The sequence below is a fragment of the Chlorocebus sabaeus genome, chromosome 22 (assembly GCF_047675955.1).
Source record: "Chlorocebus sabaeus isolate Y175 chromosome 22, mChlSab1.0.hap1, whole genome shotgun sequence".
Taxonomy (NCBI): domain Eukaryota; kingdom Metazoa; phylum Chordata; class Mammalia; order Primates; family Cercopithecidae; genus Chlorocebus; species Chlorocebus sabaeus.
In genome coordinates this window covers 18,366,673-18,383,248 of record NC_132925.1, presented here as the reverse complement: position 1 = coordinate 18,383,248, position 16,576 = coordinate 18,366,673, and positions in this window count along the sequence as shown.

The window sequence follows — 16,576 nt, the reverse complement described above, 5'->3', positions numbered from 1 at the left end:
TTTGTAAAATCTAGTTATAGAAAATAACACTGCTAAGGCAGTTCACCAAGAATCTCTCACTCTCAATACTTGATCAACTTTGATACCTGATCAAATTGTTTCACTCCTTACCCCTGGTGTCTCATCACCTTGGCCTGCCCTCAGCAGGAATCCTGGTAGGTCGGTTGATTCAGCCAGAATTCTCCATATACTTGATATGTCTTCTTAGTGATTTTCCATCCATGAAAGCCCCCTGATCCTTGGCTACAAATCCTCACTTGTCCTTGGAGCCCAGTTCTATACTAGGGCCTCTCTCCCCCTATTGTAATAGTCCTGAATAAAATTTGTCTTCACCACTTTACTTGTCTGGCTGTTTTTCTTTGACAGTTTTCGGTGCTGAGATACAGATCTGGATCAGAACTACCATTGGATTCTCAGACGTAGCAGCAGGAACTCTCAGCACACACCAGGACCTTTGTCTCCAGACTGTCTGCTTGCTCATTCAGGTACTTGATGGTGAGCCCACCTCCAAAATCCATTGCTCCAGATAAATGTCCACTGAAGCATGGTGAGGACAAATTTTGATTATTAAGTTTTTGAGTTTACTCTCTGAAGCTGGGTTAGAGTCTCAGACTTCTTTTGAAAGGCATCTCCTAGGCTGGAAAGTCTTCTAACAGAAGAAATTACATTTAAACCTAGGTCTTGATTCAAATTATATGTCATCGCTAAGGACTTGCTGACCCCAGAAGGAAAGGGAAAGATTTATTAAAATTTAGAATATTTCTCAGGGGATACTCTCTAAGATTTCTTCACTTATCACAACTTACCCACCTTCTGGTTGGACCTGGAGATGCCTCCTTTTGGTTTGAAAAAGCTAAATGGACCACCATCTCTGAAGACCTTCAAGGATATTGGACTATCTCTGATTTTCATCAGAGAATGAGGCAAGTAAGAGACAAATTACTAGGAGCTATCTCTCAAGTCTATCCCACCAAAATTGATTGCTTACATATTCAAAATTGTAAGCAACTAAAGGATGAAACTTGCTATTGTCAACTATAGACAACATGGGAAGAACAACTTAAAGCTGGAACTCACATACTTGACAGTTACTGCTCTGCCCACCAGCTTTGTAAATGGTCTCAGACCGCAGACCCATGACACATTAAAGAAAAATTACATTAACTGGCAAAATTAAAACATATCTGAGTTCCACACATTAGTCCAGCATTATGTAAAAAGTATTTCAGAAAGATTGGAAACTACATGCCACAAGCTTATGACATTGCAAATGAAAGAGTTAAAGCAACCTGAGAATTTAAACTCACAGGAAGCTCCAAAATCACTGGCTCCTATTGGTTTAGACACTTGCTGATATTATAAGGAAAATAATACCTGTGCCTGGGATCATCCAGACCTCAAGAAAAAACAACAGAGTACCCTCCACATCAAAGATTGTTCCCTCTCTTCCAGGGAAGTAAATGTCCAATGCCTTCAGCTACCACTAAACTCACAAGGAGAAATACCTTCTTTAGGCTTTAGCAAAACAAAGGTCAAAAAGTGGCTAGAGACAAAATTCGATTATGCTCACTGTTTTTATTTTATATTTTATAATACACACACACACACACACACACACACATAGTTTGTTTGTTTGTTTCTTGAGACAAAGTCTCACTGTGTCATCCAGGCTGGAGTACAGTGGCATGATCTCGGCTCATTGCAACCTCTGCCTCCCTGGTTCAAGCGATTCTTCTGCCTCAGCCTCCCTGGTAGCTGGGACTACAGGTATGCACCACCACGCCCGCCTAATTTTTTTGTATTTTTAGTAGTGACAGGGTTTTGCCATGTTGGTCAGGCTGGTCTCAAACTCCTGACATCAAATGATCTGCCCGTCCCAGGGTCCCAAAGTGCTGGGATCACAGGCATGAGTCACCATGCCTGGCAACTGTGTGTTAAATATCCGGGTCATAATATTTCATCTTCAAGTAAAATCATCAGGCTGAGCCTCTACTGCTAATCACTTTTATCTCCCTGAAACAAAATGACAATAGAAAATGTTGGGGGGGGGGGGTCGGTCTTGTGGCATATTGTAAAGTAAATACCTAATTTCTCTATGATTGCCTCACTCTTTATGACTAGGGATTTATCTCCAAACCCAGTAGCCTGGGACTCTCTAACCAGATTCTTTGGAAAAGTTTAAGGACTCGCTACTTTCACCTCTCACTCTTAGGCTTCCCAATTACTCCCTGCCCTTTTACTTGTTTTTGCATGAATGGGAAGAACATGTCCTTTGAGCGTTACCTCAAAAGCATAATGGACACCAGAGATATCTAGGGTATTATAGTCTAGCCTTAGACCCGTTACCTTAGGTATATCCTTGTTGGCTGCAAGCCATGGCCACAACCACCAAATTTGTCCAAGATCCTATTATTAATAAAGCACAACACTTTTCTGCATCTCTACTGACCTCTTATGAAACTTTAAAATCCTCCCCCTCCCACATCACTGTACATCACTTTTTAAACCTTAACATTGCCACTTGCTTCCTTTACCAACTAATGAGAAACCTCACAAACCATGCGTTTGACAGGGGACTAATATCTACAAAGAACTCAATTCAACGACTAAATACAACTAAATAAAATGAAATAAAAATAATCTCATTAAAAAATAGGCGTCTATCACTCTATTCTCTATAAGATCAATTTTTTTAGTTCCCACATATTCAGTATATTGAAAGTGTTATTATCTACTCACTATTTTTGTTCTTCTTAGTGGAGAAGGCATCTTGGAGCCCTGATAATCAATTTTATCCTTTTTTAAATGGCTAAATAGTATTCCATTGTGTATATATACCACATATTTTTAGTTAATAAAGAGATTTTTATATTCGTGCCAGCCACTGCAAATAAGAATGGAATGTAATTTGCAAATTTACTATGCCATTTGCATTAGCAAACAGTAAAAGATGCACTTATTTTTATTTATTTATTTATTTTTTATTTCCACAGGTTATTTGGGAACAGGTGGTGTTTGGTGACATGAGTAAATTCTTTAGCGTGATTTGTGAGATTTTGGTGCACTCATAACCCAAGCAGTATACACTGCACCCTTCTTTTACTCTTTTGTCCCTCACCTCCTTCCCACTCTTTCCCCCTGAGTCCCCAAAGTCCATTGTGTCATTCTTATGCTTTTGCATCCTCATAGCTTAGCTCCCACTTATGAGTGAGAACATACAATGTTTGGTTTTCCATTCCTGAGTTACTTCACTTAGAATAATAGTTTCCAATGTCATCCAGGTCACTGTGAATGCCACGAATTCCGTCCTTTTTATGGTCGAATAGTATTCCATTGTGTGTGTGTGTGTGTATGTGTGTGTATATATATGTATTATACACACATATATATATACACACATGTATACACACATATCACAGTTTCTCTCTCCATTCCCTGATTGATAGGCATTTGGGTTGGTTCCACGATTTTGTAATTGTGAATTGTGCTGCTATAAACATGCATGTGCAAGTACCTTTTTTGTATAATGACTTCTTTTCCTCTAGAAGATACCCAGTAGTGGGATGCTGGTTCAAATGGTAGTTCTGCTTTTAGTTCTTTAAGGAATCACCACACCATTTTCCATAGTGGTTGTGCTAGTTTACTTTCCCACCAGCAGTGTACAAGGGTTTCCTGTTGACTGCATCCACACCAACATCTACTATTTTTTGAGTTTTTGATTATGACCATGCTTGCAGGACTAATGCGACATCACATTGTGGTTTTGATTTGTATTTCCCTGATTATTAGTGATGTTGAGCATTTTTCATATTTTTTTGGTCATTTGTATATCTTCTTTTGAGAATTGTTTATTCATGTCCTTAGCCCACTTTCTGATGGGATTTTTTTTTTCTTGCCGATTTGTTTGAGTTCGTTGTAGATTCTGGATATTAGTCCTTTGCCAAGTGTATAGATTGTCAAGATTTTCTCTCACTCTATGAGTTGTCTGTTTACTCTCCTGATTGTTCCTTTTGTTGTGGAAAGGCTCTTTAGTGTAGTTAGGTACCATCTATTTATCTTTGGTTTTTATTGCATTTGCTGTTGGGTCCTTGGTCATGAAATCCTAGCCTAAGCCAATGTCTAGAAGTGTTTTTCCAATGTTATCTAGCATTTTTATAGTTTGTATCTTAGATTTAAGTCCTTAATCCATCTTCAGTTGAGTTTTGTATAAGGTGAGAGATGAAGATTGATATTCATTCTCCTACATGTGGCTAGTCAATTATCCCAGCACAATTTGTTGAATAGGGTGTTCTTTCCCCACTTTATGTTTTTCTTTGCTTTGTTGAAGATCAGTTGGCTGTAAGTATTTGGGTTTATTTCTGGATTCTCTACTCTGTTTCATTGGTTTGTGTACCTATTTTTATACCAGTACCATGCTGTTTTGGTGACTATGGCCTTATAGTATAGTTTGAAATCAGGTACTATGGCCTTATAGTATAGTTTGAAATCAGGTAATGTGATGCCTCCAGATTTTTTCTTTTTACTTAGTCTTGCTTTGGCTATGTGGATCCTTTTTTGGTTTCATATGAATTTTAGAATTGCTTTTTTCTAATTCTGTGAAGCATGATGGTGGTATTTTGATGGTAATTGCATTTAATTTATACATTGCTTTTGGCAGTATGGTCATTTTCACAATATTGATTCTACCCATCCATAAGCATGCAATGTGTTTTCAGTTGTTTGTGTTGTCTATGATTTCTTTCAATAGTGTTTGTGTAGCTTTCCTTGTAGAGATCTTTCACCTCATTGGTTAGGTAAATTCCGAAGTTTTTTGTTTTTTTGTTTTTTCCAGGTATTGTAAGAGGAGTTGAGTTCATAATTTGATTCTCAGCTTGATTGCTATTGATGTGTAGAACAGCTACTGATTTGTGTACATTAATTTTGTATCCAGAAACTTTGCTGAATTCTTTTATCAGTTCTAGAAGCTGAATTTTTTAAAATCAGTTATAGGAGGAGTCTTTAGGGTTTTCTAGATAAACAGTCATATAATCAGCAAACAGCAACAGTTGGACTTCCTCTTTACCGATTTGGATGCCCTTTATTTCTTTCTCTAGTTTGATTGCCCTGGCTAGGACTTTTAGTACTATGTTGGAGAGGAGTGGTGAGAGTGGGCATCCTTGTCTTGTTCCAGTTCTCAGCAGGAATGCTTTCAAGTTGTCCCCATTCAGTATGATGTTGACCGTGGCTTTGTCATATATTGCTTTTATTACATTAAGGTATATCCCTTGTATGCTGAGTTTGCTGAGAGTTTTGATTAAAAATAAAGAGATGTATTTTTTGAATGCTTTTTTGCATCTATCAAGATGATTATGTAATTTTTGTTTTTAATTCTGTTAATGTTGTGTACCACATTTATTGCATCCCTGGTATAAAATCCACTAGTTCATGGTGGATTATTGTTTTGATATGTTGTTGGATTCTCTTAGCCAGTATTTTATCAAGGATTTTAGCATCTGTGTTCATCAGGGATATTGGTCTGTGGTTTTCTTTCTTATGTCCTTTCCTGGTTTTTGTATTAGGGTGACACTGGCTTCATAAAATGATCTAGGGAGGGTTCCCCCTTTCTCTATCTTGTGTAATAGTGTCAATAGATTGGTACCAATTTTTCACTGAATGTCTGTGAGAATTCTGTTATGAATCTGGCTCTGGACCTTTTTTTGATGGTAATTTTTAAATTACCATTTCAAACTTGCTGCTTGTTATTGACGTTTTCAGGGTATCAGATTCTTTTTTCTTTTTTTTTTTTTGAGACGAAGTCTCCCTCTGTCGTCCGTGGTGGAGTGCAGTGGCGCAATTTCGGCTCACTGCAAGCTCTGCCTCACAGGTTCACGCCATTCTCCTCCCTCAGCCTCCTGAGTAGCTGGGACTACAGGCGCCCACCACCACGCCCGGCTAATGTTTTGTATTTTTAGTAGAGATGGGGTTTCACCATGTTAGCCAGGATGGTCTCCATCTCCTGACCTCGTGATCCGCCTGGCCTCCCAGAGTGCTGGGATTACAGGCGTGAGCCACCGCGCTGGGATCTTTTTTATTTAATCTAGGAAGGTTGTGTCTTTCCAGGAATTTATCCATCTCTTTTAGGTTTTCTAATTTGTGTGTGAAAAAACATACATAGTAGCTTTGAATGATCTTTTCTGTTTCTGTGATGTCAGTTTTAATATCTCCTGTTTCATTTCTTATTGAGCTTATTTGGATTTTCTCTCTTCTTTTCTTGGTTATTTTTGCTAATGGTCTATCAATTTCATTTATCTTTTCAAAGAACTAGCTTTTTGTTTCATTTATCTTTTGTAATTTTTGTTGTTTCAATTTCATTTAGTTCTGCTCTTATCTTGGTTATTTCCTTTCTTATGCTGGGTTTGGGTTTGGTTTGTTCTTGTTTCTCTGGTTCCTTGAGGTGTGGCCTTAGATTGTCTGTGCTCCTTCAGACACTTCAATGTACGCTTTTAGGGCCATGAACTTTCCTCTCAGCACTGCCTTTGCTGTATCCCAGAGGTGTTGATAGGTTGTGTCACTATTGTCATTCAGTTCAAATAATTTTTTAATTTCCATCTTGATTTCACTTTTGACCCAATGATCATTCAGGAGCAGGTTATTTAATTTCCATGTATTTGCATGGTTTTGAAGGTTCCTTTTGGAGTTGAGTTACAGTTTTATTCCACTGTGGTCTGAAAGAGTGCTTGATGTAATTTCAACTTTTTAAAATCGATTGAGGCTTGTTTTCTGGCCTATCGTATGGTCCATCTTGAAGAAAGTTCCCTTGACTGTTGAATAGAATGTGTATTCTGTGGTTGTTGGATGGAATGTTCTGTGTATATCTGTGAAGTCCATTTGTTCCAGGGTATAGTTTAAATCTATTGTTTCTTTGTTGGCTTTCTGTCTTGATGACCTGTCTAGTGCTGTCACTGGAGTATTGAAGTGCCTTACTATTTTTTTGTTGCTGTCTATCTCATTTCTTAGGTCTATTAGTAATTGTTTTATAAATTTTGGAGCTCAGTATTAGGTGCGTATATGTTTAGGATTGTGAAATTTTCCTGTTGGACAAGGATTGTGATATTTTCCTGTTGGACAAGGCCTGTTATCATTATATAATGTCCCTCTTTGTCTTTTTTTTTTTTAACTGCTCTTGCTTTAAAGTTTGTTTTATCTGATATAAGAATAGCTACACCTGCTCACTTTTAGTGTCCATTTATATGAAATGTCTTTTTCCACCCCTTTACCTTAAGTTTGTGTGAGTCCTTCTGTGTTAGGTGAGTCTTTTGAAGGCAGCAGATAGTTGGGTTGGTGAATTCTTATTCATTCTGCAATTCTGCATTTTTTAAGTGTAGCATTTAGGCCATTTACATTCAATGTTAGCATTGAGATGTGAGGTACCATTCCATTCATTGTGCTATTTGTTTTCTGTATACCTTGGTTTTTTGTTTTGGATTTTTAAATTGTATTTTTGTGTTATAGGTTCTGTGAGATTTATACTTAAAGAGGTTTAGTTTCGATATGTTTCCAGGATTTGTTTCAAGATTTAGAGCTCCATTTAGCAGTTCTTGTAGTGGTGGCTTGGTAGTGGTGAATCCTCTCAGCATTTGTTTGTCTGAAAATGACTGTATCTTTCCTTTATATATGAAAGTTTTGCTGGATACAAAATTTTTAGCTGATAATTATTTTGTTTGAGGAGGCTAAAAATAGGGCCCCAGTGTCCTCTAGCTTGTAGAGTTTCTTCTGAGAAACCTGCTGTTAATCTGATAGGTTTTTCTTTATAGGTTACCTGGTGCTTTCATCTCACAGCTGTTAAGTTTCTTTCCTTCATCCTAACTTTAGATAACCTGATGACAATTTACCTAGGTGATGATCTTCTTGCAATGAATTTCTCAGGTGTTCTTTGTGCTTCTTGTATTTGGATGTGTAGGTCTTTAGCAAAGCTGGAGAAGTTTTCCTTGATTATTCCACCAAATATGTTTTCCAAACTCTTAGATTTCCAAACTCTTCCTCAGGAATACCAATTATTCTTAGGTTTGGTCATTTGACATAATTCCAGACTTCCTGGAGGCTTTGTTCATATTTTCTTACTCTTTTTTCTTTTTCTTTGTTGGATTGGGTTAATTCAAATAACTTTTCTTTGATCTCCGAATTTCTCTCTTCTACTTGTTTGATTATATTGCTGAGACTTTCCACAGCATTTTGCCTTTCCCTAAGTGTGTCCCATTGTTTCCTAAAGTTTTGATTGTTTTTTATTTATGCTATCTATTTTATTGAATATTTCTCTCTTCACTTCTGATATCTTTTTTTCCCCCTTACATTGGCCTTCATCTTTCTCTGGTGTCTCCCTGATTAGCTTAATAACTAACCTCCTGAATTCCTTTTCAGGTAAATCAGGGATTTCTTCTTGGTTTGGATCCATTCATGGTGAGCTAGTACAATTTTTTTCGGGGCAGTGGCGGCGGGGAGCGGGGGTGGGGGGCGGCAGCTAAAGAAACTTGTTTTGTCATATTACCAGAGTTGGTTTTCTGGTTTCTTCTCATTTGAGTAGGCTCTATCAGAGGAAAGGTCTAGGGCTGAAGGTTGTTGTTCAGATTCTTTTGTCCCGTGGCATGTTCCCTTGATGTAGTACTCTCCTCCTTTTCCTATGGATGTGGCTTTCTGAGAGCTGAGCTGTAGTGATTGTTGTCTCTCTTCTGGATCTAGCCATCCAGCAAGCCTACCAGGCTCCAGGCTGGTACTGGGGGTTGTCTGCAAAGTCCTTGATGTGAACTGTCTATGGGTCTCTCAGTCATGGATACCAGCACTCATTCCAGTGGAGGTGGCATGGGGGTGAAATGAACTCTGTAAGAGTTCTTAGCTTTGGTGGTTTAATGCACTATTTTTGTGCTGGTTGGCTTCCTGCCAGGAAGTGACACTTTCCAGAGACCATCAGCTGTAGTAGTATGGGGAGGAACAGGTGGTGGGTGGGTCCCTAGAATTCCCAAGAGTATATGCCCTTTGTCTTCAGTTACCAGGGTAGGAAGGGAAGGATCATGGGTGGGAGCAGGGCTAGGCATGTCTGAGCTCAGATTCTCCTTGGGTGGGTCTTGTTGCGGCTGCTGTGGGGGATAGGGGTGAGGTTCCCAGGCCAATTGAGTTATGTTCCCAGGAGAATTATGGCTGTCTCTACTGTGTCATACTGGTTGTCAGGGAAGTGGGGGAAAGCAGTCAGTCACACGCCTCATCCAGCTCCCACGCAATCCAAAGGGCCAGTCTCTCTCCCTCTGTGTCCCCACCAATAGCACCAAGTCTGTTTCCAGGCAGTGGGTAAGCAGGCCTGAAAACTTGCTCCAGGCTACCTGCTTTCCTGCTGCAAAAGCAAGTATGGCTTACCTTCTTCCTCTGCCTGTGGAGTCTACACACCAGATTCATGCCCTCCCCTGAGTTCTGGTCAGGAGATTTCTTGATCAGTACAAATTGTTCCAAAGTTCAGTGGAGATTTTCTTCTCCCAGTGGCCTTTTCCCAGTACCCCTGACTACCCTTCCAAAGGACCCCTGTGAGGTGAGGCAGAAATGGTTTGCTAGGGGACCCAGCAAGGTCACAGGGCTTTTCCTGCTGCTTCCGCTACCCCTGTATTTTGCTCAGCTCTCTAAATTGATTCAGTTCCAGTTAAGGTCAGAATCTCCTCCCATTATCTAGACCTTCGGTTTCCCCAGTGGGGGTGTGTGTTCTGGGGTGGACAATCTTCCTTCCCACTTTTACGGTTTGGGCACTCACAGAATTTGGGGTGTCTCCTGAGTCCTGCAGGAGCAATCCATTTCCTTCAGAGAGTCTGTGGGTCCTCTCAGATTTCCTGATTTATTCCTGCAGTCGTTCTGGAGCAAAAATTCATGATGCGAGTCTCCACATGCTGCTCTGTCTTTCTCAGTCAGAGCTGCAATCTAGTCTTGCCTCCCATCCACCACGATCCTATGATCTTCCCACATTTTCTTTATTCATCCATTGATGGGCACACAGGTTGATATAATAGGTTGGCTTTTGTGAATAGTGCTGCAATAAACATACAAGTGCAAGACATTCTTTACAAAAATAGTATAGACAATCCTAAAATGAGTATATCCCTTTGATATACTCTTTTCTTTTCCTTTGTGTAAATGTTGAGTAGTGAGATTGTTGGAACACATGGTAATCAGATTTTTAGGTTTTGAGAAACCTTCATACTGTTTTCTATAATGGCTGTATTAATTTACATTTCCCCTAGCAATAAGTAAGAGTTCCCATTTCTCCACATTTTTATCTGCACATATTATTTCTTGTCTTTTTGATAACAACCATTCTAACTGGGATTAGATGATATCTCGTAGTTTTTATTTGCATTTCCCTGATAGCTAGTTATATTGATTACTTTTTCATACACCTGTTGGCCATTTGGATGTCTTCTTTTGAGAAATGTTTGTTAAAATCTTTTCCCCACTTTTTAATGAGATTATTGGTTTTTACTGTATTTTTGTTTGAGTTCTTTGTATATGCTGGATATTGGTCTTCTGTTGGATATATAGTTTGCAAATACTTCCTCCCATTCCACAGATGTCTCTTCTCTTGGTAGGTTATGTCCTTTCCTTTGCTGTGCAGAAGATTTTCAGCTTTTCTGTCCCATTTCTTTATTTTTTTTAACTATGTGTGCATTTGAGGTCTTAGCCATAAAATCTTTGTAAATATCCTGAAGTGCTTTTCCCTATGCTTTCTTCTGTTTTTAAAAAATAAGTTTGAGTGTTACATTTTCATTGTTCACACATTTTGAGCTGATTTTTGTATATGATGAGAGTATGGAGTCTAGGTTTATTTTTCTGCATATGGATATCCAGTTTTCCTAGTAATATTTATTCAAGAGGATATCTTTTCCCCAGTGTATGTTCTTGGCACCTTCGTCAAATATCGGTTGGTTGTCAATATGTGGATTTATTTTAATTTCTTTATTCTGTTTCATTGGTTTATTTGTCTGTTTTTATACCAATGCCATGATGTCTTGGTTACTAAAGATTTGTAGTATATTTTAAAGTCAGGTAGTGTAATGCCTAAAGCTTTGTTCTTTTTAATCAAATTGCTTGGCTATTCAAGTTATTTTGCGGTTCCATACAAATTTTCGGATTGTCTGTACTGTTTTTGTAAACAATATCTTTTGTATTTTGATAGGGATTGCATTGAATCTGTAGACTACTTTGGGTAGTTTGGTCGTGTTAACAATATTAATTTTTCCAACCCATGAGCATGGAATGTCTTTCCATTTGTTTGTATCCTATTCAACTTTCATCAATGTTTTCTAGTTTTTCTTATAGGGAATTTTCACCTCCTTGTTTACATTTATTCTTTTTGAAGCTATTGTAAATGGGATTTCTTTCTTGATTTCTCTTTCATCTAGTTAATTACTGATGAAGACATGCTACTAATTTTTTCTTTTAAATTTGTATCCTGAGACTTTACTGAATTTGTTCACAGATTTAAGAGTTTTGTTGTGAAGTTTTAGATTTTTCTATATATAAGATCATGCTATCTGCAGAGAGGAACAATTTGACTCCCACTTTTCTAATTTAAATACCTGTTATTTCTTTCTCTTTTCTCATTGCCTTTGCTTGGACTTGCAGTAACATGTTGAATTAGAATGGGAAGAGTGGTGATCCTTGTTTTTGTTCTTAAGGAAGGGCTCCAGCTTTTCCTCATTCAGTATGGTGCTAGAAGTGGGTTTATCACATATAGCCTTTATTATGTTAAAGGCTTCTATGTATAATTTGTAGAGAGTTTTAATCACAAAGGGAATTTTATTAAATGCTTTTCCTGAATCAAGTGAAATGATCAGTTGTTCTTTAGTTGTTGGTGTGATGCATCACATTTATTGATTTGTCTATGTTGAATCGTCCTTGTATCGCTGAGATAAATTCCACTTGATCTTAGTGCATTATCTTTTTGATATGTTATTGGATTTAGTTTGGTGATTTTTTAAATGTATTTTGTACTTATGTTCAGCAGGGGTATTGGCCTGTAGGGGTCTTTGTATTTGTTTTATTTTGCCTTGTTTTGGTGGTGCTGTGTTCTTATCTGAGTTGTTATTAGGGTACTGCTTGATTCACAGACAAATGTATAAAGCATTCCCTATCCTTCACATTTTGGGGAATACTTTGAGAAGTATATACATGTCAGTTCTTCTATATATATTTGGTAGAACTCAGAAGTAAAGCCATCTGTTCTTGACCTTTTTGGTGGGGGAGTTTTTTTTATTGATTTGATCTCCTTACTCATTATTGATTTCTTCACGTTTTCTATTTCTTCCTGATTCAATCCTTGTAGTTTGTATGTATCCTGTAATTTATCCATTTCCTCAAGAGTTTTCAGTGCGTTAAGATATGTTTGTTTGTAATTATCTCTAACAACCCTTTGTAGTTCTGTGATATCAGTTGTAATGTCACCTTTTTCACTTCTGATTTTATTTATTTGAGTCTTCTCTATTTATTATTGGTTAGTATAGCTAATAGTATATTAATTTTGTTTATCTTTTCCAAAAATATACTTTTCATTTTGTTTTCTATTTTGTTTAGTGTACTTTGCCCTTTATTATTTCTTTTCTTCTACTATTTTGGTTTTGCTCTTCTAGGTCTTGAATTGTGTTGTTGGTTTGTTTATTTGAAACATTTCAATTGTTTCAGTGTTGTAATTCATTGGTATAAACTTCCTTCAAAATTCTGCATTGGTTGTATCCCCCTAGTTTCAATACATTGTGGTTTTTATTCAGCTTTTATTATAGGTTCGGGAGCACATGTGCAGGTTTGTTACAAAGGTATATTGCTTGCATGATGCTGAGGTTTGGAGTAAGAATGAATCCATCTCCCAGTACACAAGAGGAAGTTTTTCAGCCCTTGTTCTCTCCCTCTCTCCTCCCCTCTTGTATTCCCCAGTATTTATTGTTCTCATCTTTATGTCTATGTGTACTCAATGTTTAGCTCCCACTTATAAGTGAGAATATGGGGTATTTTATTTTCTGTTTCTGCATTTTAATTTGTATTTGTTGCTAATATTTTTTTGACTTCCTTTGTAATTTCCTCTTTGACTCAGTGGTCATTTAGGAACATGTTATTTAATTTCTGTGTATTTGTTCAGTTTCCAGAGTTCCTCTTGTTAATATTGAATTTTATTCTACTATATTCTCAAAATTACTTGATACGATTTTTATTTAACAATTTTTGTTGAAGTTTGTTTTGTGGTCTAACATATTGCCTAGCCTGAAAAGTGTTCCATGTGATCAAGAGAAAAATGTGTATTCTGTAGCTATTGGGAGAAATATTCTGTAAATATTTGTTAGGTTCATTTGGTCTAAAGTGAACTTTAAATCCAATGTTTTTTTGTCAATTTTCTGTCTAGATGATCTGTCCAATATTGAAAGTTGGATGTTGAAATCTCCAACTATTATTTTATTGGGGTCTCTCTCAGTAGTTCTAATTATATTTGCTTTGTATATCTGGGTTCTGCAATTTTGGGTGCATATGTATTTGAATTGTTATATATCTCTGATGAATTCATTTTTTATCATAATATAGTGACCTCTTTGTCTCTTTTTATGCTTTTTTCTGACTGAATTACAATTTTGTCTGTTATAGCTTCTCTTACATGCTTTTTGTTTCCATTTGCATGAAATATTTTTCTCATCCCTTCACTTTCAGTATTTGTATATCTTTGTAGGTGAAGTGAGTTTCTTAAAGGTAGGATATAATTTTTTTCCCCATCTATATTAGTTCATTCTTGCACAGCTGTAAAAAAATACCTGAGACTGGGTAATTTAAAAGAAAAGAGGTTTAATTCACTCATGATTCTGAAGGCTTACAGGAAGCATAATGCTGGCCCCTGCTTCTGGGGGGCCTCAGGAAGCTTGCAATCATGGCAGAAGGTGAAGGGGGAGCAGGTGTCTCTCATGGTGGGAGCAGAAGCAAGAAAGCGGGCGTGGGGAGGGGAGATGCTACCCACTTTTAAATGATCAGATTTCATGAGAACTCACTCACTGTCATGAAGACAGTACAAAGAGGGATGCTAATAAAGCATTCATGAGAAATTTTCCCCCAATATTCAAACACCCCCTACCAGAACCCACATTCAACATTAGGGGTTACATTTCAACATAAGATTTACTTGGGGACACCTTTCCAAACTGTCACCATGCATTTGGCCAGCCTATATCTTTTAATTTGGGAATATAAATTGTTCACATTCAAGATTTCTAATGATAGATGAGATCTTACTTCTGTTATTTTGTTCATTACTTTCTGATTATTTTGTATATTCTTTGTTCCTTTTTCTTTTTTATTGTTTACCTCTATAAAATCATGTTTATTTGTAGTGAAAACATTGCACAGAGGTACTTAGAAGGTGCTGGCAGGTATCTCCAGTTGTAGTTAGAGTGGATCAATTCCCAGGCCCTCAGACAACATGTGTAGGTGGCAGCAGCAGTGGCAAGCTGGGCAGGTCTGTCAGGACCCCAGATGGAACATGATAGCATTAATGGTAGTGGGTGGGGTGGACCTGTCCTCAGGCACCTAGATGATATGCAGACAGGCCCATCCCCAGGCCTTCTAAAGGTGCATGGAGGTGCAAGGCAGCTCTGCTGCTGGCGGTGGGATTTTACAACAGCTGCTTGGTCTTGAGGGGTGTGTGAGATCTATCATGAATGCACTTTCTGAAACAATACTTGATAGTATTGTTGGACTGCCATGGACTCAAGCAACTCCTGATACTAGTCTCTGAGCCCATGAGGGCTGAGGAGTTCTATCATCAATGATAGACTGAATAAACAAAATGTGGTACATGTATACTATGGAATACTATACAGCCATGAAAAGGAATGAGATCTTGTTCTTTGCCAGAACATGGATGGAGCTGAAGGCCATTATCCTTAGCAAGCTAATGCAGGAACAGAACACCCAATACCACATGTTCTCACTTATAAGAGGAAGCTAAACGATGAGTGCACATGGGCACATGGGGGAAAGAACACACACTGGGGGCTGTCAGAGGGTGGGGGGTGGGAGGAGGGAGAGGATCAGGAAGAATAGCTAGTGGATACTAGGCTTAATACCTGGGTGATGGGGATAATCTGGTCAGCAAACCACAATGACACGTTTACCTATTTAACAAACCTCATCCTGTGCATGTACCCCTAAACTTAAAATAAAAGTTGAACATTAAAAAAAAGAAGCAGGCTGGGCGTGGTGGCTCATGCTTGTAATCCCAGCACTTTGGGAGGCTGAACCAACCGAATCACAAGGTTAAGAGTTCGAGACAAACTTGGCCAACATGGTGAAACCCCGTTTCTATTAAACATACAAAAAAATTAGCTGGGTGTAGTGGTGGGCGCCTGTAATCCCAGCTACTCTGGAGGCTGAGGCAGGAGAATCGCTTGAACCCAGGAGGTGGAAATTGCAGCGAGCTGAGATTGTGCCACTGCACTCCAGCCTGGGTGACAGAGTAAGACTCTGTCTAAAAAAACTAAACCAAAACAAAACAAAAAAGAAGCATAAATAAACTACAAATTGTTTCAAATGAGTGAACATTCCTATATTCTTCCAGATAATCAGGAAAAGCTTCATGGGATGGGTAACATTTCATATACGCCTTGAAAAAAGATATCATTTCAGGAGTCTACAGTGGGAATGTGGACTGCTGGGGATCTCTCATTTATCTTTTCTCCACAATCGAGAATTCCTCCTGGCTCCAAGTGGAGCTCAGCTGAGCTGACTGCTTTGATTCCCTCTACTTCTACTTTCTTCTATCATTGATGGAAATTTAGGTTGATTCCACATCTTTGCTGTTGTGAACAGTGCTACAGTGAACATACGTGTACATGTTTATAATAGAACAATTTATATCACTTTGGGTATATACTCAGTATTGGGATTGCTGAGTCAAATGGTATTTCTGCCTCTAGGTCTTTGATGAATTGTCACACTGTCTTCCACAATGGTTGAACTAATTTACACTCCCACCAACAGTGTCAAAGCATTCTTTATTCTCCACAACCTTGCCAGAATCTGTTGTTTTTTTTGGACTTTTTAATAATAGCCATTCTGACTGGTGTGAGATAGTATCTCATTGAGGTTTTGATTTGTATTTTTCTAATGACCAGTGATGTTGAGCTTTTTTTCCTATGATTTTTGGCCACGTGTCTTCTTTTCAGAAGTGCCTATTTATGTCTTTTGCCCACTTTTTAATGTTTCTTTTTTTTTTTTTTGTAAATTTAAGTTCCTTATAGATGCTATATATTAGACCTTTGTCAGATGCATAGATTGCAAAAATTTTCTCCCATTTTGTAGGTTGTCTGTTTACTCTGTTGATAGTTTTTTTTGCTGTGCAGAAGCTCTTTTAATTAGATCCCATTTGTCAATTTCTGCCTTAGTTGCAATTGCTTTCAGTGTCTTCATCAGGAAACCTTGGCCAATTCCTATATCCTGAATGGTACTGCCTAAGTTGTCTTCCAGAATTTTTATAGTTTTGGGTTTTACATTTAAGTTTTTAATCCATATTAAGTTAATTTTTGTATGTGTTGTG